Source organism: Engystomops pustulosus, chromosome 2 (genome assembly GCF_040894005.1).
Source record: "Engystomops pustulosus chromosome 2, aEngPut4.maternal, whole genome shotgun sequence".
Lineage (NCBI taxonomy): Eukaryota > Metazoa > Chordata > Amphibia > Anura > Leptodactylidae > Engystomops > Engystomops pustulosus.
In genome coordinates, this window is record NC_092412.1 from 55835749 (window position 1) to 55850287 (window position 14539).

General features: G+C 44.4%; 1 long non-coding RNA gene across 3 annotated transcripts; it reads right to left on the reverse strand.

Annotated features, from left to right (window-relative positions):
* Window positions 1-372: 372 nt before the first annotated feature.
* LOC140116501 (uncharacterized) lies at window positions 373-3132 on the reverse strand. 3 transcript variants are annotated; one of them, XR_011852778.1, is made up of 3 exons: window positions 2853-3132; window positions 691-875; window positions 373-565 (listed from the first exon to the last, which is right to left on the reverse strand). It is a non-coding gene; the product is annotated as an uncharacterized lncRNA (long non-coding RNA). The 3 variants fall into 3 exon arrangements; XR_011852777.1 differs by lacking the exon at window positions 2853-3132 and adding an exon at window positions 1049-1161; XR_011852779.1 differs by lacking the exon at window positions 2853-3132 and adding an exon at window positions 1014-1049.
* Window positions 3133-14539: the final 11407 nt, after the last annotated feature.

A 14539-nucleotide genomic window follows, 5' to 3' on the forward strand; every position in this document is an offset into this window, starting at 1 on the left:
TACTGCTCTCCCCTGTAGATGGCGCTATAGGAGAGTGATATTAGTCTGGTCATACTGCTCTCTCCTGTAGGTGGCGCTATAGGAGAGTGACATTAGTCTGGTCATACTGCTCTCCTCTGTAGGGGGCGCTATAGGAGAGTGAGATTGGTCTGGTCATACCGCTCACTCTCTCCTGCAGATTTATATGTAGGAGAGTGACAGGGCTGCCATTAGAAATTTCATGGCTGGGACTGGCAAATTTTGTGGGCCTTCCCCCAGTGTTCCCAATTGTATTGGTACATTACAAAAACAAGAACCAAAATAATGACCTAAATACATTACTATATCCCCTCACATTACTGAGTAAAAACACTTGAACAGAACATGCTGGAAAATTGTGGGGTGGCCACAGCTTTATTCAACACAATTTAACATGAATAACTTTAATAACATTTTGACCTTTGCCCTTTAAACCCAAATCCTTCTTTAGCCCTTTTTAAGTGCATCTTGCTCGAATGCCCGAGCATGAGATACCAAGCTGCCCCTTCTTTCCGAGGGCAAGGTCCTGACCCGCCAGCTGTGACACCTGCAAAATAGAAAAGAAAACCCATTACCCAAATAACAGCAACATTTACATCATAGGAATCCATTATCATTGACTCTCTACATGTGAGTCGGCAGTTGAACATGCCTTCAGGCATGTTAACTCACCGGAACTAGACGTCCTGACCGGAATGGAGGGTTCCATGACTGTCTGGATGAAGCCAAACTGGAGGAGCTGCTTGACCTGCGACGTGACCGGCATCCATGTCTGCGACTGTGGGACCGGCGTTCAGACCTCTTGTATCTTCTCTTCTTGCTCTGGACTCGGCTACGGCGGTGCCAACTCACAGAACCTGCAGATGAAAAAGAAAAAGGGGAAGGAGCGCCACCAGCTGCCACAACCGGACTACGGCCTGCTGACCCAAAAGAAACAGAACCCTCCAACTCTAACAGCGTAGAAGCTGCAGCCCGTAGGCTCTGAAGCTCACTACCTGTGCTCCATGCAAGTTTGCCCTGGGGCGCTCACCTGAATGGCTCCCCGGGTGTCTGTCCTGCACCTAGCACTATCCCCCCTTGTCCCTTATGTTTCCACACTGCCCCTCCTCTACAGTGTCCAAACCACCAATCAACTCCTGCCCGCTTTTGTCTGCCAAAAACTCCACTGACCTTCCACTGACCTCTCTCGCCCTATTGTTAACCGCTTCAGGGCTTCAAGGTCAGAAGCAGCAACAGAACCAAACTTACTACATTAAGGCTTACTACATAGATGCAAAACTTAGAACTAAGCTTACTACATGCAGAGTAAGATGGACAGTGTTACACTGCACCAGATTTATCATAGTGTCTGATGCTGCATGAAAAATCTGACATAGTATAAGACTGTCTCCATCATAGGAGAAGATAACAGAGATTCCCAGCACAGAGGAGATGCTGCAGAATTGTGAGCTCATGGCATCATTGATTAGAGAATTTCTCTGTCTTCTACCTGAGCCACCAGATCAGCTTCTTCCTACCACAACAGATTCAGCAACACATAAAATTTTAGGTTTTATTATTTCATCGTCAACTTCTCCATTCTCTTTCTTCCCATAAAATCACTATTTTTCATCCACAATAGCCACTATAGTCATGATGCTGTCACAGTACCCAATATAGTCACAGTGTCCCTCAAAGTAGCCAATAATAACAGGACCCTCAGTATCTAATATAGTCACAATGACCCTAGTAGACCACAGTCACAATGTCTTTAGCTCATAGTAATATTCCACTTTGTAGACAATAATCACAGGGCCCCCCAGTACCCAACAGTCACACTTCTTTTTGTAACCAATTGTCATAGGGCTTACCAGTTTCCAATATTAACAGTGCCATGCATAGTAGCTAATACTTACAGTGCCATGCATAGTAGCTAATACTTACAGTGCCATGCATAGAAGCTAATACTTACAGTGCCATGCATAGTAGCTAATACTTACAGTGCCATGCATAGTAGCTAATACTTACAGTGCCATGCATAGTAGCTAATACTTACAGTGCCATGCATAGTAGCTAATAGTTACAGTGCTCCCCCTTGACCTTTTTTCACAGGGCCCCGAGTATCAATAATATCCGTGCCCCCCCATAGTAACCAATAGTTACATAGCCTGTTATCACAGGGCCCTCCCAGTAACCAACAGGCACACTTCTTTTGATAACCAATTGTCATAGGGCTTACCAATTTCCAATAGTAACAGTGCCATGCATAGTAGCTAATAGTTACAGTGCCATGCATAGTAGCTAATAGTTACAGTGCCATGCATAGTAGCTAATAGTTACAGTGCCATGCATAGTAGCTAATAGTTACAGTGCCATGCATAGTAGCGAATAGTTACAGTGCTCCCCCTTGACCTTTAGTCACAGGGCCCCAGGTATCAATAATAACCATGCCTCCCCCCATAGTAACCAATAGTTACTTTTACACCCATAGCCTGTAATCACAGATGTCAAGTTCTTTGTATTCTAAGAACCTCTAGTTAACATGTTTGCTCAACATATAACTTACTGACATAACTACAGGTCGCCCATGAGGTGCTAGAGCACAAAATCCACTCCAGCTCTAGGTTGAGGAGCTTTTGCCCCATATTTTCAATAGCATATTTACCCTTGGATATCAAGTTTTCATTGTTCAAGAAAACCTTTAGTTGTTTGTTTGCCTAATTTATAACAAATATACAGTATAAATCATAACCCACTATATATGTTATACCCAAGAAAACTTATGTAAACAACAGTTTACTTAACAAGAATTATTACAATTTACCAAGGAAATTTTATATGTAAAAAAAGAGAACCTGGGACAGGATAGATCACTTGTATCTTGAGATCCGTCTCTTAAGGATGCCTCTCGCTCCTGCTCAGTACCATGTGGATCAGGGTCACAATGGACGGCAAATATCTACCTTTCTCCAGAACCCTGCAATAAACCTCGAACAACAGTAAAAGTTTCATTGAGCTGTAAAAATCTGTACAGAAAGTTAGGATATTTGTTTATTTTCAGTTACAATGTTAGGTTAGTTTTACAAAATAGAAAACCTTTATACTTTTGGAATAAACCATCAAAAGTTAAAAGGCAAAGACAAAGATGTACAACCCAAGAACAAAAATCAGAACACAAACAGATGTCATTCGTTGATACGCATTTCTTTCAGGATAAAGTCGTCTCTCCGACACCCCTTTTCAAGAAGGGTCCCTTTATCATGGACCGTAGCCCGCGTACCACAGGTTGTCTTCACTACCATGAGTTAGACCAACCTTCATGTTCTTTCACTCAACCCAGGAACTATTTACGGTAATAGTTCACAGGCGAAACCATTGCGTTCGTACCCTTATACACAAGCACATCAATTCTTCCAACACAACATCACACATACATCATTCAGAGTACGACTCATGGGTAGGTTTCTCATACACTCCTCCCTCTGTGTCTGATCTCATAAGAATTCCCAGAGTCATGGGCCGTGTGGCACCTCGGACAAGCCATTGGGAAACCACCCGGTATTTACACTGAGATTAATTCTTGTTCTTGAGGTCAGAACACAAAAGGATTTGCATAACAGATAAAAACCTATAACTTACTGACATAACTACAGTTCGCCCATGAGGTGCTAAAGCACAGATCCCACTCCAGGTCTGGGTTGAGGAAGATTTTCCTGCTAACCCCCCGTACAATAAGTAGTGGAGTCCAAACTGCCTCAGCATCACAGGGAGGCCCATTCTAATGAAGACAATGTCCTCCACCCATTTCCATAACATTGAGGGGCCACTCAATGGAAAAGAATAGTCGGGCCGGAATCACAGACCGTTGTCTCCATCACGTAATTTTGCTGTTATCATAGTTATTCTTTTATCCCCATGCTTTCAGTAGCATATTTAACCTTGTATGTCAAGGTTTTAGTGTTTCGAAATATTTAGTAAATGGGTCATTTATCTTATTTATAACATAAAAATATGCAGTTCTAATCACATACCATCAAAACTCGCCACATCAGTAGTCACCTAGCCCAATGCCCCTGTGGTCAGCCAGCCCACGTTTTTCCAATTACTAAGAGAAATCGTCTTTTCTTCGGTCCGGCAGCGGCAGGTCAGTGTGATGCTTCGGCACACAAGCTGTGACGTAATCCACTGCTGACATCAGAGTGTGCACTGGCCGGCACACACAATATGATGACAGAGGGAGCTGACATCATAGTCTACCCTGCTGGCACACATGAACCTGCCTCTGCTGGAGTGAAGAAGAGAAAACCTGCGAGGGGAGTCGGAAAGGTGAGTTTTGACTTTATTTCTTTTAGTAATTGGGCAAAATACAGGGGCAGGTGGCTGGCTAACTGCTGGGGCAAGGGGCTGGCTAACTGCTGGGTCATGGTGCTGGATAACTGCTGGGGAAGGGAGCTATATACTAGGGGGAAGGGGACCAACTAGCTATATAGTGGCTGTGACAAAAGCATTTCTCACCCTAGGCATATACTGGAGTCAATAGGTTTTCCCAGATTTTTGGCAAAATTAGGGGTCTCGGTTTATATCTGGGTTGGCTTAGACTTGAGTTTATATGGTATATACTATCCCCATATTGTTCTCTAGTGACATGTATACCCCTGTATAGTATAACCTTACTCTTGTGGCATTCTTATAAATAGACTATGGGGGATATTTATCATATGCTGGCGCTCGTGCGTCAGCGTATGATAGCCCCTCTGCTGCAAATTCGCAGCCCAATACATCAAGAGGCTTCTACCTTGTGGCACCACTGGCGGTGCGCAGAGGTCCTGATAAATATCCCCCATTGGCTCTGTAGAGAATGGGGCATATTTATCAGGACCTCTGCGCACCGCCAGTGGCACAGAGGCCCTGAAATAATTGCAAATGTTAGCTTATTGCTAGCTTTTGCGATTATTTTCCCCAATCCGCCACCTTCAAGCCAGTGGGGCGTGAAGGGGCGTGAAGGGGAGGCGCGGCCGGCCAAGCGGGGGGTGCGGACGGCCAAGCGGGGGGCGCGGCCAGACGGGAGTGGGCCGGCGCGGGGCGTTACTGTCCCCGCGTCTGCGCACTCGCTGCTGCCGGCGACTTTTCATACGTGAAAAGTCGCCGGCTGCGGTTTTTTCTATGCTAGGCCCTGCCTGGCGTGGGTTAAATGCTGCGCTGCTGGCAGCCCGATACATCAAGAGGCAGAAGCCTCTTGATGTATCGGGTTGTGAATTTGCAGCGGCGGGGTGAACATACGCTGGCGCACGAGCGCCAGCGTATAATAAATATCCCCCAATGTCTTGTAAGACGTCACAGTCATAATCCCGCTACCAGCATAAACCATAACCCAATATATATGTTAAACCCATGAACATTTATTTAAACAACTATTTAGCTATTTAACAAGAATTATTACAATGAACCAAGGAAACTTTATATGTAAAATAGAGAACCTGGGACAGGATAGATCACTTGTATCTTGAGATCCGTCTCTTCATGATCCGTCTTGCTCCTGCTCAGTAACATCTGGATCAGGGAAACAACGGACAGAAAATACCTACCTTTCTCCAGAATCCTGCAATAAACCTCAAACAACAGTAAAAGTTTAATTCAGCTGTAAAAATCTGTACAGAAACTTAGGATATTTTTTTATTTTCAGTTATAATAATAGGTTATTGTTACAAAATAGAAAACCTTTATACAACCCAAAGACAAAAATCAGAACACAAACAGATGTCATTCGTTGATACGCATTTCTTTCAGGATAAAGTCGTCTCTCCGACACCCCTTTTCAAGAAGGGTCCCTTTATCATGGACCGTAGCCCGCGTACCACAGGTTGTCTTCACTACCATGAGTTAGACCAACCTTCATGTTCTTTCAATCACCCAGGAACTATTTACGGTAATAGTTCACAGGCGAAACCATTGTGTTCGTACCCTTATACACAAACAAATCAATTCTTCCAACACAACATCACACATACATCATTCAGAGTACGACTCATGGGTAGGTTTCTCATACACTCCTCCCTCTGTGTCTGATCTCATAAGAATTCCCAGAGTCAGGGGCCGTGTGGCACCTCGGACAAGCCATTTGGAAACCACCCGGTATTTACACTGAGATTAATTCTTGTTCTTGAGTTCAGAACACAAAAGAATTTGCATAACAGATAAAAACATATAACTTACTGACATAACTACAGTTCGCCCTTGAGGTGCTAAAGCACAGATTCCACTCCAGGTCCAGGTTGAGGAAGATTTTCCTGCTAACCCCCTGTACAATAAGTAGTGGAGTCCAAACTGCCTCAGCATCACAGGGAGGCCCATTCTAATGAAGACAATGTCCTCCACCCGTTTCCATAACATTGAGGGGCCACTCAATGGAAAGGAGCAGTCGGGCTAAAGCCACAGACGGTTGTCTTCATCCTGTAATTTTGTTATCATAGTTATTCTTTTATCTACATACTATCAATAACATATTTAACCTTCGATGTCAAGGTTTTAGTGTTCCGAAACATTTAGTAAATGGGTCATTTATCTTATTTATAACATAAAAATATGCAGTTCTAATCCTTTACCATATATACTTGAGTATAAGCCGAGTTTTTCAGTACAAAAAAATGTGCTGAAAAACTCAAACTCGGCTTGTACTCAAGTCAAGAAAAAAAATAAAGTCAAAACTCACCTCATCTGTAGTCTGCCAGCCCACGTTTTCCCAATTACTAAAAGAAAAAAAACTCAAAACTCACCTCTCCGATGCCCCCGGCAGGTCTTCTCTTCTTCGGTCTGGCAGCACTGAAGATATCTGGGTAGGAGGATCAAGGAGGCTACTGGGGCGTGGAGTAGCCGCATCGAGTAGCCTCTACTCTGGCTACTCACCTCCGGCCCCAGTAGCCTCTTTGGTAAATTAACATATTACCACAATTAAAGTTTAAAAAAGATAAAAGGAACTTAAGGATTAGTCCTAAAATGGCTGTCCTTACAAACCTTAGAGGCACCTACCACCGGATCTACCTTAATAGGGAGATCCGTGGTGGTAGGTTTTCTTTAAAATATTGGGTTAGTGTTACAAAATAGAAAACATAATGTATATACTTTGGGAATTAACTGTTTTGAATAAAATGCAGGGACAGAGAAGTACAACACAAAGACAAAAATCAGAACACAAACAGATGTCATTCGTTGATACGCATTTCTTTCAGGATAAAGTCGTCTCTCCGACACCCCTTTTCAAGAAGGGTCCCTTTATCATGGACCGTAGCCCGCGTACCACAGGTTGTCTTCACTACCACTGAGTTAGACCAACCTTCATGTTCTTTCAATCACCCAGGAACTATTTACGGTAATAGTTCCCAGGCGAAACCATTGTGTTCGTACCCTTATACACAAACAACTCAATTCTTCCAACACAACATCACACATACATCATTCAGAGTACGACTCATGGGTAGGTTTCTCATACACTCCTCCCTCTGTGTCTGATCTCATAAGAATTCCCAGAGTCATGGGCCGTGTGGCACCTCGGACAAGCCATTTGGAAACCACCCGGTATTTACACTGAGATTAATTCTTGTTCTTGAGTTCAGAACACAAAAGAATTTGCATAACAGATAAAAACATAACTTACTGACATAACTACAGTTCGCCCATGAGGTGCTAAAGCACAGATCCCACTCCAGGTCCAGGTTGAGGAAGATTTTCCTGCTAACCCCCAGTACAATAAGTAGTGGAGTCCAAACTGCCTCAGCATCACAGGGAGGCTCATTCTAATGAAGACATTGGGGCAGATTTACTTACCCGGCCCATTCGCGATCCAGCGGCGCATTCTGTGCGGTGGATTCGGTTCTTCCGGCGATTCACTAAGGCAGTTCCCCCGACGCCCACCAAGTGTCGCTGCTGCGCTGAAGTTCCCCGAGGTCCGCCGGAATGCACCATCCTATTCCTGGTGAAGGTAAGCGCGTGTCCCACAACACTTTTTCTTTTTAAATGCGGCGGTTTTTCCGAATCCGTCGGGTTATCATTTGGTCACGCCCCCCGATTTCTGTCACTTGCATGCCCGCGCCAATGCGGCACAATCCGATCGCACGTGCCAAAAACCCGGGGCAATACAGGGAAAATCGGCGCAAATCGGAAATATTCAGGTAGATTCATAGTAAAATTATTTTCTTTATTATGATACCAAAAGCAAAATGTGAAGTTACCTTCCACTTCAACCTCTAAAAGTGACTAAAATCAGTGTAATCCTCAGCACTTTTCACCTCAATTGCACATGAGTTTTTAGGTGATTTTTAATAGATATTTTGGTGAGATTTAACATAAAAGAGGGAATTCTAGAAAGGAAATGTCATACCCTTCTTGAGAGGACTAATAGATTATTGGGGTAAAACAGTGTGCCTTTAAGCATATAAAAAGTAAAGTATAAAAAAGAAAATAAAGTGAAATAAAAACATTATAGACTTTTTATATGAAATTCCTATAGGTTTCTGGGTGAAAGAAGGTGACAGGAAGGTTACCCCACCATAGGTGACCCCACTATGCCAGGCAGTGTCAGATAGGGATAGGCAGACAGTGTACAAATAGTAAACCCACATTAGCTAGTAGATAGGTAGGTACTTGCACTTATCACCAGGTCTGGGCTTGCTGAGGGATGAAACTTCAAACTGCCGGTATGTGACACGGGTGTAGAAGGTCCCTCTCTGTGCACTGTACGGGGTCACACTCTTGGATGAGGTCTTGTTTGTGCTTTCCTGGACTCGTCCTCTTCAATCTCTAAGAATCTAGAACTCAGATTTAGAACCTTCCAGGCTCTGGACCAAGTGTGATGTCATAGAATCTTATGTGATGTCATAGAATCTTATGTGATGTGTATAATGTCATGTGATGTGTATAATGTCATGTGATGTGTATAATGTCATGAATATCATTATGGCTGCTACTGCTGTAGTGTGGTACCACAAATAAGAGGAAACAAAAACCAAAATGTAGAAAGCATAAAATAACACTTTATTAGATCAACTAAAACAAATCCATTTACAAAGACAACATACACAGAAAGGTCCATTAATGGTCAAATAAGTAAATATACATAACACATAGATCCCAGCAGCCTGTATAGAGGTATAGAAGGTCTAGTCCTCAGAGCAAGTCAAGGGATTTGCTTACAAACAACAATTGCACATTACCCAGAGGAATAACAGAGGACACCACACGACACGTGCTTCTCCTTGCTTCGTCAGGCCCCTGACCCCTGTATATACCTGTGTATGTGTCCCTTGTGCTCTGTTATACCTCTGGGCTATGTGCAATACTTGTAAGCATATACCTTGACCTCGAGGACTAGACCTTCTTTATGGTATTGCAAAAATAAAAGAATTAAAGAAATGTTAGATAATGATGCATTAACCCCTTAGCGCTCCGCGCCGTAGCTGTACTGCGCAGCTTCCCACTATTGGCGCTCAGCGCAGTACAGCTACTGCACGAGCGCATACTATTTTAGAATTGTCACCACGTCGCGAGACGTGGTGACATCGGGCTGAGATTTGGGTGACAGAGGCAGGAGGAGTTCCTGTCTCCGTCACCCGAACAATCAAATCGGTCCCGCCCGCCGATCGCCGTGATTGGCCAGTCAAACCTGACTGGCCAATTACAGCGATTTTAGGCTAAAAAACGTGGTTTTAGCCCTTTCCTCTTCCTCCAGCGGCACCATTTTGGTTTGGTATCGCTGGAGAGAGTAAAGAGCGTTACTGTGTGCACCAAAATACACTTTTACACTATAAATAGTGTTCTGATCCTTATCTGATCCCTATTGTTCCCTACAAATCCCTATCCCTATCTGTTTTTTCCTGTGTCCTGTGTGTTCCCTGTGTGATCGCCTTGTGTGATCCCACGTGTCTTCCGTTTTTCCCTGTCTGTCCCTTCTGAACCCAAACGCACTTTTCAGTGCGCTGTGTTAGCGTTGTTCTGCACTGGACGCACTTTTCAGTGCGCCGTGTGAATAGCGCTGCACAGAATCTTTAGCAGTCTTAGCGGTAGTTAGTTTGTCTTAGGGCAAGCTAGGTGCATTTGTGGCACCTTTTTGCGCGGTGCACATAGTTTTTTTTTCGGTGCCTGGTAATATTTTTTTCCAGAGCGCCGTAGGTGTACCCGTACTTAGCTATTTTTTGTGTGTGCCATCTGTCGGCTGGTCCGTGTGGTTTGGTGCGCATTATCTTTTTTTTTTGTGTGCTATCTGTGCGGCTTGTCCGTGTAGTTTAGTGTGCATTATTTTTTGTGTGTGCCATCTGTGCGGCTTGTCCGTGTAGTTTGGTGTGCATTACCTTTTTTTTTGTGTGTGCTATCTGTGCGGCTTGCCCGTGTAGTTTAGTGCACATTATTTTTTGTGTGCCATCTGTGCGGCTTGTCCGTGTAGTTTAGTGCGCATTATTTTTTGTGTGTGCCATCTGTGCGGCTTGTCCGTGTAGTTTGGTGTGCATTATCTTTTTTTTTGTGTGTGCTATCTGTGCGGCTTGCCCGTGTAGTTTAGTGCACATTATTTTTTGTGTGCCATCTGTGCGGCTTGTCCGTGTAGTTTAGTGCGCATTATTTTTTGTGTGCCATCTGTGCGGCTGGTCAGTGTGGTTTGGTGTGCATTATCTTTTTTTTGTGTGCTATCTGTGCGGCTTGTCCGTGTAGTTTAGTGTGCATTATTTTTTGTGTGTGCCATCTGTGCGGCTTGTCCGTGTAGTTTGGTGTGCATTACCTTTTTTTTTGTGTGTGCTATCTGTGCGGCTTGCCCGTGTAGTTTAGTGCACATTATTTTTTGTGTGCCATCTGTGCGGCTGGTCCGTGTGGTTTGGTGTGCATTATCTTTTTTTTTGTGTGTGCTATCTGTGCATTATTTTTTTTTTTTTTTGTGTGCCTGCTAGACGGTTTATCCGTGTAGTTTGGTGCACATTATCTAATTTTTCTAGTTTTCTATTTTTTTTGTGTGCAATGTCTCAGAAGACGTACACCGTGTTGGAGGCATATAACATGCTTGCCTCTGACACCGAGTCAGCTAGTGGGGATGATGGTCCCTTTTACCTATCATCATCCTCCTGCTCATCTTCCAGTGACCTGGAAGGACCCCCAAGAAGGCACCGTAGGGTTCCAGGGACTTCTGCGATTGAAGTGCCTGGGACTTCTGCCAGAGAAGTGCCTGGGACTTCTGCAGGAGAAGTGCCTGGGACTTCTGCAGGAGAAGTGCCTGGGACTTCTGCAGGAGAAGTTTCTGGGACTTCTGCAAGAGAAGCGTCTGGGGCTTCCACTGACCCCACATGGGTAGCCCCAGATAATTATACCCCTCAGGTCCCTGACTTTTTGGGCCACCCTGGCATTAACTTTGACACGACAGCGCTCAGAGCTGTAGACTTTTTAAAGTTTTTTTTTGATGAGGAGTTGCTGAATATTATTATATTTCAGACAAATCTCTACGTTGCACAGCATATTGCCCAAAACCCCACGTCCTTTTATGCACAACCCTACAGGTGGACCCCTGTCACTGCAGCAGAGATGTACAAGTATTGGGGCATAATACTCCTCATGGGGATAGTAAAGAAGCCTTCAATCAGGGACTACTGGAGCACAGATATACTGTACCACACCCCCATGTTCCACATGGCAATGAGCAGGATGCGCTTTGAAGCCATCCATAAGTTTTTGCACTACACTGACAACACACAGTGCCCACCCAGAGGTGACCCCAGTTATGATCGGTTATTTAAGGTCAGGCCCATATTAGATCATTTTAGTGCCAAGTTTGCCCAGGCATATACCCCCGCCAAACATGTGAGCATAGACGAGTCCCTGGTACAATTCAAAGGGAGACTTCAATTCCGCCAGTACCTGCCCAATAAGAGGGCAAGGTATGGTGTGAAAATGTATAAGCTGTACGAAAGTTCATCAGGGTACACATACAAGTTCAGGGTATATGAAGGGAAGGACTCCACTATAGTGCCCCCAGAATGCCCCCCCTTCCTGGGTGTTACAGGGAAGATAGTGTGGGATTTAGTGCACCCACTGCTGGACCAGGGCTACCACCTCTACCTGGACAATTTCTACACCAGCACTACCCTGTTCAAGTGCCTCACTTCCAGAAATACTGCGGCATGCGGCACTGTACGCAGAAATCGGAGAGGTCTCCCTAAGTCGCTGCTTGGGCAAAAACTTAAAAGGCACGAAAGCAGGGCACTATGCAGCGACTCTGTATTGTGTGTTAAGTACAAGGACAAGAGAGAGGTCCTTGTATTAACCACAATACATGAGCACACCACCACCCCTGTCCCAGTACGAGGTGCCAGTACAGAAACCCCCAAGCCAGACTGTATTTTAGATTATAACAAATACATGGGAGGGGTGGACTTGTCTGACCAGGTGCTTCAGCCGTACAATGCCATGCGGAAGTCGAGGGTGTGGTACAAGAAGCTGGCCGTGCACATAATGCAGATGGCATTGTATAATGCTTATGTGCTGCATCGATATGCCGGCCAGAGGGGAACTTTCCTGGAATTTCAAGAGGTGGTAATAAAGTACTTTCTTTTTGGAGACCAGGAAGGGGGGAGTGCTAGCACATCTGGAAGTGAGGCCACATCACATATTGTACCAGGGCAGCACTTTCCAGGAGTAGTTCCCCAAACAGCCAGCAAGGGAAGGTCACAAAAGAGGTGCAGGGTGTGCTCCAAAAATGGCATTCGGAAGGACACCATTCATCACTGTGAGACATGCCCAGAAAAACCAGGGTTATGTATGAAAGATTGCTTCCGAATTTATCATACATCCCTGGATTTTTAGAGTACCCTGTTGTTACCCTGACGCACAGCTTATACATCATGCCGCACCTTCCCTTCTAAGCCCTGCCATGTGCCCAGCCTGTAGATTACTGTCCCGTATGCTTTACCCGGGAAAACATGCATCATGATTTTTAGGGTGTTTGTCTCCCATGGCAGCAGCTGGGCACAAAATGACATAATGGATATTTTTTACTATGCACTATCCATTTTGCACTTTTTCAGGGGTCCACCTGTGGGGTTAAAATGCTAACTATACCCCTAGATTAATTCATGGAGGGGTGTAGTTTCCAAAATAGAGTCAGTTCTTAGGGGTTTCTACTGTACTGGCCCCTATTGGCATCTACAAATCTTTCATGATGCCAAAAAGAAAAAAAAAAGTACAATGCCTGTGCTCCAACAAGTTATTCCCTTTTGAGCCCTGCCGTGTCTCCATCCTACAGATTATTGCCTCCTATGGGGTATTGCCCTAACCGGGGTAACCCGCAGAATGAGTTTTGATGTGTTTTTCCCCAGTGGCATGAGTTGGGCAAAATACTTTTGTCACTTCAATGGCATATTTGATAAATTGCAATACAATTGTTTCTCTGCACTACTCACTTTGTATTACATTTGAGCCAGCACCTTAGGGGTTAAAATGCTCATACAAGCCTACATACATTCTTTGAGGGGTGCCCTTTCCAAAATGGGTTCACTACTTGGGGGTTTCTATTGTACTGGTACCTCGGGGGTACCCCCCATTACCAATCTAGTGAAAAGAAGCTTGAAAACCTAAATTGTGCTTCTTTCTTCCTGACCCCTGCCGTGTGCCCAGCCTGTAAATTATTGGCACATGTGTGGTATTGCCGTACTCGGGACAACCCGCAGAATGATTTTTGGGGTGTTTGTCTAAAGTGGCATGGATTGGGCACAGTATATGAGGCACTAAAATTACATTTTTGAGATAAAAACGCAATTTTTACTCTGCACCATTTACTTTGCATTCAATTTTGACCAGCGTGTCGGGGGTTAAAATGCTCATCACAACCACCGATAAATTCTTTGAGGGGTCTAGTTTCCGTAATGGTATCATTTATTGGGGGTTTCTATTGCACTGGCACCTCACGGGCCCTGCCATCATGACATGGCACTCTAAATCCAAACGTGTGAAAACGGAGCTGGAAAATCAAAATTTCACTCCTTCCGTTCTCATCCCTTCTGTGTGCCCAGTCTGTAAATGATTGGCACATGTGTGGTATTGCCGTACTCGGGACAACCCGCAGAATGATTTTTGGGGTGTTTGTCTAAAGTGGCATGGGTTGGGCACAGTATATGAGGCACTAAAATGACATTTTTGAGATAAAAACACAATTTTTACTCTGCACCATTTACTTTGCATTCAATTTTGACCAGCGTGTTGGGAGTTAAAATGCTCACCACAACCACCTATAAATTCTTCGAGGGGTATAGTTTCCGAAATGGTGACATTTTGGGGGGTTTTCTATTGTACTTTTACTTCAGGGGCTCTTCAATTACACTGTGGCACCACAAAATATTTGCAGCCAAATTGGCCTTCCAAATTCCCAGTATCGCTAACTCTGTTCTGGACATCGATGTGCGGGGAAACAGCAGCTGACATCCACATGTCTGGTATTACCGTACTCGGAAGAAGCAGGGCAAGAAATTAGGAATATATATTTACCTCAAATTCCTTCTGAATGTATCCATTTTAGGGC